The sequence below is a fragment of the Phocoena sinus genome, chromosome 5, assembly GCF_008692025.1.
Source record: "Phocoena sinus isolate mPhoSin1 chromosome 5, mPhoSin1.pri, whole genome shotgun sequence".
Lineage (NCBI taxonomy): Eukaryota > Metazoa > Chordata > Mammalia > Artiodactyla > Phocoenidae > Phocoena > Phocoena sinus.
The window spans coordinates 138,040,642-138,050,527 of record NC_045767.1 but is presented as its reverse complement, the minus strand read 5'-3'; the positions used below and the strand labels follow the sequence as shown (position 1 = coordinate 138,050,527).

At 37.5% G+C, this 9,886-nt stretch overlaps 1 pseudogene; it reads left to right on the top strand.

The window, feature by feature from the left end:
• Positions 1–1,497: 1,497 nt before the first annotated feature.
• On the top strand, positions 1,498–7,168 carry LOC116754026 (annotated as a pseudogene).
• Positions 7,169–9,886: the final 2,718 nt, after the last annotated feature.

Genomic DNA, 9,886 nt, shown 5'->3' with positions numbered 1-9,886 from the left:
TATCATTTAACCGCTATACTGACAGAAATTCAAAAGTCTGACAAATATAAGGGTGTGGAGCAAAGACGTGTTTACTCTTTTCTTATTGGTTTGTAAATTTGTAGAAATGTTGCGAGAAAATTGTTGACATTATGCAAAAGTGTTGAAGTGGGCTCATAACTTACGGTTCCGGATCTAGGTGGACACCCAAAGCGATTCTTACAAATGTCCAGAGGGCACAGGCATTCATGGTTAATGCAGCCACATACATAATGTCAAATGTCCTTTCTAGGCTCTTTGGCTGGTCTCATAATTAAATTAACCTAAGACAGATTAACAGGAGAAAAACAAATTTAATTTCTTATGTACGGGAGCTCATAAAAATATGAGACTCAAATAAATGACCAACGGAGGCAGATTTTATATCTTTTAGACAAAGAATCAATAACTTTGTGAAGAATTGACAAAAACAAAGGGGTTTGAGCTTGGAGTGGCTAATTAGTGAAAAAGTAACAGGGTTTGTTCATCCAGCTTTCTCTGCCCTGATTTCCCTTCTCTGGTAAGAAGTACGTCTCTTTACTCCTGGTGCACAGAGGGTACCTTTCACATGGAACATTTATGTCCTGCTTTCATCGGGAACAAAGGAGCGTCAGAGGGTCCTTCTCACTCCTGCTGTTTTCTAGATAACATAAATCCAAAATAATCCATATGCCAAAGTGGCATATTTTGCTTCCCTTCACATGCATCCATAAGGATGAACTACCTATTATGGAAGAATTTTCCTTTGGCCATCAAACTGGGATATGCATTTTTATTTAAGAAAGAAAACACATGCTTTCTGAATTTCACATCTGTAAGTAACCTCTTTAACCTTAATAATTACTTGGAAGATTTTTAAGATTGTTTTAACCTCTTTTACCGAAAGTATTATATTGATATTTAAGCATCTTACTTCAGCTCCTTCAAGTTTTAGAAATCAGGAAGAAAACTGAAGAGAAATTGGCATGATCATTACACCCAGCCGATTAAAGCCAGAGCTGAGATAAGAGTGAGGTTTCCCGATCACAGATTAAGAATTCAGTTTACAACATTATGCTGATATAAAAGACTTGATAGGAAAAAAAAAAAAGAATAGTAACTTTACTGATTTGTAACTATTTTGATCTACCTACCTCCACTTTTCCCTGTACTCCTTAAGTACAGTTCCACATACTCTATTTTTATCTAATCAAAAACTTGCAAGAACTTCCAGTTACCTCTGGAATAAAGCATAGTCATCATCACAGCATTCAAAGATATTTACCATCTGGGCACAAAATAATTTTTCAAATATCTGTTACTGTACTTCTCTGCATATATCCTATATCCAACTAGAGAAAAACACCCATTATTACCCACATCATCCCTAAATTTCTTGACTTCAGATTTGCTCATGCCCTCCTGAACCAAAACTCCCTCTCTTCCAGTCAGTCCCAAGGCTGTGAGTGCAGAGGAAGCATGTGAGGAGGACCTGCAAAGATGCTGTCCCTGCACATCGCAGCGGCCATGGCCCGCGCCCTCCCTGGGCAGGCTGGGATGGCCTCCGAAAATGCTTTGGGAGCATCCTTCGTTGCTGCAAGGAATCTCCATGCCTCTAAATCTCGTTTTCGGAAGACTGGCACTGCTGAAGTGTCCTCTGTTATTATTGGTGACACCTCTGTTGACCTTGAAGAGACTGTGCACGCTTTTAAGTATTGGTGATGGTATTGCCCATGTACATGGGCTGAGAAATGTTCAAACAGAAGAAATGGTAGTTTTCTTCAGGTTTAAAGGGTATGTCTCTGAACTTGGAACCTGACCATGTTGGTGTTGTAGTGTTTGGAAATGATAAACTAATTGAGGAAGGAGATACTGTGACCAGAACTGGGGCTATTGTGGATGTTCCAGTCAGCAAGGAACTTTTGGGTTGTGTAGCAGATGTCCTTGGTAATACCACTGATGGAAAGGGTCCAGTTGGTTCCAAGATCCAAAGGTGAGTTACCCTGAAAGCCCCGATCTCCGTGCGGGAACTAATGTAGACTGGCATTTAGGCTTTGAAACATCCACCAGAGAGCCACACAGGCAGTTATAAATACACATCTGAGTGGGCTTGGTGCTGTCTAGTGATCACTAGTGAAAAAACGGTAGTTAGAGCCATACGATATAATGAGATCTGGAAGCCCAGGTTATTCCTACATTAAGAGGTAAGGGAGAATAAAGAGACCAGCAAAGAGCTATGGAGAGAATTTTCCAGTGGGGTAATATAAAAGCCGATAGCATCTGGTGTCCTAGAAGCAATGTCCACAAGGCATATGAGGGAGAAGGAAGTGATTAACTGTGCCGAAAACTGGTCATCAGTAGAATATAACCTATCATCAAGCACTGACAGTGACAGGTGGGGCAGACAGTAACACTTTTGGTTGAAGGAAAAGGAATCAAATTCCAGTTGAAGTGGGTTTGAGAGAGAATAAAAGAGGAGGAATTAGGGATATTAAGCATAAGTATGTTTTCAAGATTTTTGTGTTTTGTTTGGTAAAGGAGAGAGAAGGCAGGACAAGTTGGTTCAAGAGAAAAACAATAGGAAAAATAATATGGTGCTTGTGGAGCAGGGCAAGAACACTGAAAATAACTGATGACGTAGGAGTGATAGAGAAGTTAGGTGAAGCTTCGATCTTGTAAGCTCAGTATAAGAGGGGATGGAGGAATAGATTATTAATTGTGTTCTGGGACCCAATTTCCAACGTGTTTTGAGAAGGTTTTCCCACCGACATCAACAAGTGAATCTCCAGCCTCTTGACTGGGTGTCCTACAGTTCAACTCAGTTTCACTCCATCCTGACAGTATGTATGTGGAGATCGTACCAGATTCCCCAGGTAAAGGGTTCAGTCCAACAAGACTGCCCCCAATCCCTGGCCCCCCACTTCAAATGTCAGTCGCTCTTGCCGAAGTTGTCACTTGTGCTTCTGACTGACCAGCTATAGATTGGCGGTTTCCATGACCCCCTCCTCCTGTTACAGTTATTTGCTAGAGCAGCTCACACAGCTCAGGGTAGTATTTTACTCTCTGGATCCCCTGCTTACTATAAAAAAATTTAACTCAGCAACAGTCAGATTCAGATGGAAGATGTGCACAGACAAGGTATGGGAAAAGGGTATAGGTTTTCTGTACCCTCTCTAGGTGTGCCTCTCTCCATGCATCTCCAGGTGTTCACTAAACTGGAAGCTCTGGTCCTTTTTATTTGTGTGTTTCTTTGTTTGTTGCTGTACATTACATTCGTATGACTTAACTTTTGGGTTTTTGTGGTGACTTCATTACATAGGCTTGATTGATTAGATCATTAGCTATTGGTGATTGATCCAACCTCCACAGAAGTTGGGACGGGACTGAAAGTTCCAACCCTCTAATCCCATGGCTGGTTCTCCTGGAAACCGGCTCCCATCCTTGGGTACCTCCACAAGTCACCACATTCAAAAGATAAAATTCAGCTTTATTATGTTCATAAATTTAGGAAATTCCCAGGAGTTTAGGCACTCTGAGTCATAAACCAGGAGGAAGCCCAAATATATATTTCTTATAAATCACAATATCACACTTATGCTTAGCTGGGGGAAATAAGGTGGGAAGTCAGGATATAGACATGCAAATAGATACAGATTTCGTGGTTCCTTCTACCATTTGGTAGTTTCTTCTGACTACTTCAATTTTCTCAGTGAAATAGAAAGCAAGATCGTTTTTTGAGAATGATAATGGAGAGGAGGTTTTAGAGGATCTAGGGAACAGGAAAAGATGTGAAATAGATATTTAAGAGCATGTGAAAGGAAATGGGTTAGGGAAGTGTGTGATTGTTAGTCACCTTTAGGAGGAAATTGTCACATTATAATCGTGAAATCAAAATGAGAAGAGCAGGCATGGTTGTTTTTTTTTTCGTGTGTATACACACACACACACATATTCAGATTCAGCAGAGTCTAGGTGGAAATTTGGACTTAGATTTGAGGTTTAGCCAAGAAAATGTTAACAAATAGAGAGAATGCCAGGATATTTGAGGGTGAATGCAAGAGATTGATTTGAATTATTGATCATGGATTTAAATTAAGGAAGTAAGAGAAAGGATGCAAATTGGGTGAGTGAACGTGAAAAGATAATAGGATAAGTGGATTGGATGTCCTGGTGGGACCGATGTTACTGGAATTTGTGCGCTATACTGAGTGAGCTGTGTGGAGTCAGGTTTGTGAAACTGAGATTATTGCAGTTATTGGTAATGACCTTGACATGGGTCTAAGCGGTGGAGGTGTTATGAGGGAAATGAGCTTCGGAGTAGAACAGTCCCTGGGGCTAAGAACCAGGATATTAGAAAAATCATCTAAAGGGTGATGAAATCTCAAAAAAGGTTGGAGGAGTGACCGTGAGCCAGAGTTGTATCTTTTGATATTTGTAAAATAGCAAATTGACATTCATTTTATCACATTAAATCCCAAAGGTATTGAATTTTAAAACAAATATTTCAATGTATTGATATACCTGTTTATACGTTTGGAAAGAAGGGATTTTAAAAGTAGGGGCATCCTTTGATTCACTGAACAGCAAGTTTAGTGTATAATAATTGGCTTTAAAGAAATTTTAAAAGATTAAAAAAAATATTTTATGAAGAAAAGGAGAGAAATAGTGTTTAACTTCATTTTTAAGGTTACTCACAGTTTAGCTATGCAGGGATATATTGCAGTATTTAGAAAAAGCTATCTTATTAAATGCTGTTTGATAACTTTATTGAATCATTACATCTCCCTCAAATGAGAGTTTGAATGTAGTTTCATCAATCGATACTGAAATCATTGTCTCTGTTGCCTGTGACCTTTTCTTATTATATCATATTTCTAGTTAGCCCTCCATAGAATTCAGTCCATGTTATAGAAACGAAAGAGTGGGTTAAACTTTGAGGAGTGTAAGACCTATTGATTCTTTGCATCTCTGTATACAGTTCCCTATGGGGGCTGTAAAGATGGACTTTTGACTAAGAGTGTTGTACAAGCTGGGACTGGAGGACAGATGCCAATGTGGGACTGGCCTCAAACACAAAGCGTAAGAGGAGACAGAGGTAATGACTGCGAGAAGAAAGAGATGTACAGGGGATCAATGGTTGTGAGTAAAAACACGGGAGAGGGAATGGAAGTGGGGCAGGACGTCTGACACTATAAAAGAATGGAGAAAGACAAAAGGAGTACAGCAAAAGAGGGTTTTCTTAACTCTGAGGCTCTGACCCTCACATCCAAGCTTGCTATTTATGTCTCATGCTGCTGGCAAAAATGTTAGTAACCTACATCAGAGTACAAGTTGACCTAGAATTTAAGTTCTTCTGCTTTTTTTTTTTTTTCTTTAATAAAAATATACCCCCTCTTATTCTACCAGAGGGACCCTACACCGCTTCAATGCATGGCTTGTCCTTAAAGCACAGAAGTTTTACTAGAGAAAGCAACCCTTCCTTTCAAAGAATCAAAGTAGACAGGATGAGAAACCTGAAGTTTCGGACAATGTTTTGGCTTGAAAAAAAATCAGCCTCTTAGCCCATTATTTAGATATATTACAGTTATGATATTTGATATTTACATTGTTTTAAACATTAAATGTCTCTTTATTCCCAATATCCTCACATCTTTTATGTCTTCCTCTTCTTTTTCTTACATGGATTGTACTTTTTTACCTTCCTTTTGAAAAACTGACAAAAGAGCCGGAATAATGATGTCTTAATTGGGAAATAATGCACTATGATATGGACTCTGATATCGGTAGAATATTCTAATTTGCACAATAAAACGCTTCCAATAATTTAATGTAATATATGGAGACCTCAGAAGGAAGTAAGCTTTATTCATCTGGATTCACAAAGGCAAGTTACTTATAGTTCTTTTTTTCCTTTTGATGATAAACAAATATTTAAATACAGGAATGATTAATAACTAACTCAGGACTTGATGACTATAATAACAGGATTGAAAAAGATTACTGGAGCCATACAATTTTACACACATATACAACTTATATAATAGTGGCAAGTCCTCTTTATTAAGGAACCGGAATGATTCTTACCACTGGAAAAAATGAATCATCTTTGTAGAACTTCTACGTTTTACCTTGAGCTCTTTTCTTAAACTTTTTCCTAACGTGATTTGAGTTTGTAGCAAAGAAAGAAAAGCATTGCTTCTTTCTAATGTTTCTGCAAAAGCTAGGTCAACATCCTCTATTATCTGCTTTTCCATGCTCATTGGATTAGACTTTTTTTGTCCTCTCTGACCATGAATTCCTTTATTTTGACCTGCCACTCTTTTGAATGATTTCTCCCCATGTGGTGATCATAAGAGGCATTTTAAAGACTCTTTGGTGGATAGCTTCTCTATATTGGAAGCTTGAAAAACAGGAAAGATACAAAAATTAAGTTGGCAAAGCAGCAACTTGCAGATTTACTGTTATTAAGAGGATTTCTTAAATCTCTTATTATGATTACCTATTTCAGAGAATTGGAAAGAAAGGTATGAATCCAGTTTAAGGCTTTTTATGCAAATCTTCCTTTGCCAATAACAACTTTCATGCCACATCTACTGAACTTGACACCTAGATCCCCTTCCCTGACCCATCCTTGGGGAGGAAGATGGAAAAAGACTCCAATGGCACAATTAAATAATGGCTCTAGCTCAAATTGTATCATGAACGATAACAAAACAGGCTTTGAAGTTAATCTACCCCTCCAAAAGTATAATCTGGTTCATAAAATATGTTTTCTTAAATAAGAAAGGCTTTGATCCAGTATAAGTTAGAGCACTCCCACTAGTGGGTGGGTCTTCCCAGGAAAGAAGTCAATGGGATACACCCTAATACACCTCCTCATGCTGGTTTCTTATCTACTTGCTTCGCGGGTGATGGCTGGGGTGATCACAGAAGCTGGGAGACGCACTGTGGCTATTGCGAGCAGTTGGGTGTTTTATGTTGTCCTCATTAGGAATTCACCTGGAAAATAAGTCCTCCTCCATCAGTCATCTTTGCCTTGGAGACAGGTGTACCAACACTGCCCAGACATGCTCCAGAAGGAGCCGTTAACCTGGCATTGTCAGCAGCCCATACGCATCCAGAGGGGAAGAAAGCTTGGGTTCAAGCTGCTTTCTGTCCAGGAACCCCGTAAACCACTGCTTTTTAAATTAACCTGTGCACAGGAATCGCTTTGAATATTGTTAAGAATGCGGGACCAGCAAGTCTAAGATGGGGCCTCACCTGCATTTCCAGCAAGCTTCCAGGCGATGCCAGGGCTGCTGGTTTGTTGACATAATGTAAGTAACAAGGTTCTCAATGGACTCGAGATAACTTCTTTGTGTTTCTCCAATAAATGGGCTTCTTTTCCTTAAGTGATGTGAAGTGAAAAGTCGTGCATTTGCCTTAAACATACAGGTGGGCTAAGGAGAACAGTCTCAGGATGTCTGTCAATTAGTTGGTAATTTTCCAACACTGATGAGTCACTGAATGCCACGTTGTGTGGGTTATAGTACAGACATCATACAACTGAACTGGGGCATTTTGAGAACAAAAGGAAGCACTTTTAATAACGATCCTGAGACTATAATCAAGCTGGAAAATACAGATAGCTCACCCTACTAAGAGTGACAAATACTAAAGAACTCTGGGTAATTTGTTTTGGCTTTACCATACAGAGAATCAAGTTTAAAAATGACCATGGTAACTACTGTTCTTTCCCAGAACAGCTTATGAACATTGCTGCTTTCTTTCCTCATATATTTTTATAGATGTATCCTCAGATAGAAAGGAATTTAAAAAAATACATCCCTTTATAAACCCGTCTTTCTGAAAAGACGTAAAAAATATGATTTGACCAAGGCTTTATTGGGCTTATTAGCATGAGATTATTTCAGCTTGTATAATAGTCGATTGAAATGGTAATTTTCCGGAAGATTTGGTTGACATTGCCCTACATTCACTAAGACAAATGTGAATATTGTTCTCCATGTTCAAGCTAAAATATGATGTGTTCTGATGCACCATTGGCAAGTGTTGTTCAGCCTTAATCCCAATGATAATTGCCTTTGATGATGATGACCTACTGTTTTCTCTTTACACAGGCAGGTAGATGGTGTCCTGGTTATGTGACTAGCATCACTAATGTGTTTAATGTATTTTATGGCTGGTCATCATTGGTTCTGCACAGGGAGTTTGCCCCATGTAGGGGATATCTCCTAATTTCACAGTAAATCTTGATCTACATTCTGCCAATTTTAAGAGTTTGGCCTTATAGACAAGCTTGAGCGCTCATACTTTGCGTTGGGCACCGAGGATTTTACTATAAGTTCACGGTTCTTAAACAAGATTTGTTTGAAAATCATCTTCATTTTATCTCAAGTGATTTCCTGTTAAATCCCCTGACTGAATTTTATGTGTGTGGAATAGCTGTACCTCAACTTTAATATCACGCTATAATGCATGGTTTTAAAATTCTTTGACTCTTAAGAGAAACGGTAGAAGCCGAACTCAATTACCTGCAGGTGGGCTGTCACTAAAAGAGTGAGCCTGTTTTTTTTCCCGGTATAATTAACTAGCTTGAAGCTGACATACAGTAGCTGGTCAGCTAGAGATAACCCTTTCTTAACCCTTTTTAAAATATAGATTTCATATGTAAATTTTAGATGTTGGCTACTTGTTAGTTCAATTTGTTTGTTGTTTTAGAACTATAGAGTTTTCTTAAATCCGCAATGACTAGTTTAAATAAAGCTGCCCCCAAGAAAATACTTCTTCTCATCTTTATACTGTTTCTTGTATAGGCAACTGAGTAATTACAACTTTTTATCAGGCCCTCAATTTATCTATTCTTTTCTCATAAATTACCAAAAAACAAAAACAAAACAAAAACAACAACCCTGAAGTGATATTTTGGTAAGAACTGAAGACTTTTGTCCTTTATAATGCAAAACTATTATATATGTAGATATATTTAAATCATATACATATGTGTTTTTAAATAATAATGTAAAATAAGTAGATGAAAATGGATGATCTAAATTCCCACTGGTTAACCAACCAAAACATCCAATCTTTATTTAAAGCTACTTAAAATATACTTATCAAGTTTCTTCATTTTTTTCTCAAGTGAATTACTTTTATATCTCCTGACAGAATGCTAGGCTTATGTCAAGTTATTATACTCTATTTATCTCTATATTAACAAATTCTCATTCTTAAATTATTTTTCCCCTTAACTTATATTCCAGAAATAAAAGTAGGTTCTTTGCCCTATCAATATTTATGTTTACCTGGTAGTGAAGTTGTTCAGTTCTTTAGTTTATCTAGAAAAAAACAGCTTGCCCAAATCCAAAATTAATTTACTGTTTTTATGAGAATCTAGATTTTTAAAGTTTAACAAAGATTTTCTTTGCTTAAGTTCATTTTTCATTATGTTTTTAGTTTTTAGCTTTTTGTTTTGAAATAAAATCAGACACAGTTAATTTGCAAAAGCTACTACAAGGGATCTCCATATACCCGCCACCAGTCCTCAAATACTAATGTCTTCCATAATCATAATTCAGTTATCAAAACCAAAAAGTTAACAATGACACAACTCTATAAACTACTTTTACAGAATTTATTAAAAATTCATCAACTGTCCTTCCAATCGTTCTTTTTCTGGATCAGAATATACTCTAGGATCATACTGTATTTAGTTGTTATGTCTCTTTCCAATCTAGGATAGTTTCTTATCTTTGTCTTTCAGGATCATATTAGTTTTATAAGTTCTGAACAGTCATTTTGGAGAATGTCCATCAATCTGTCCTGTTTGATGTTTCATCATTACTAAATTCAAGTTATGTACTTTTGACAAGATTACAACAAAAGTGAT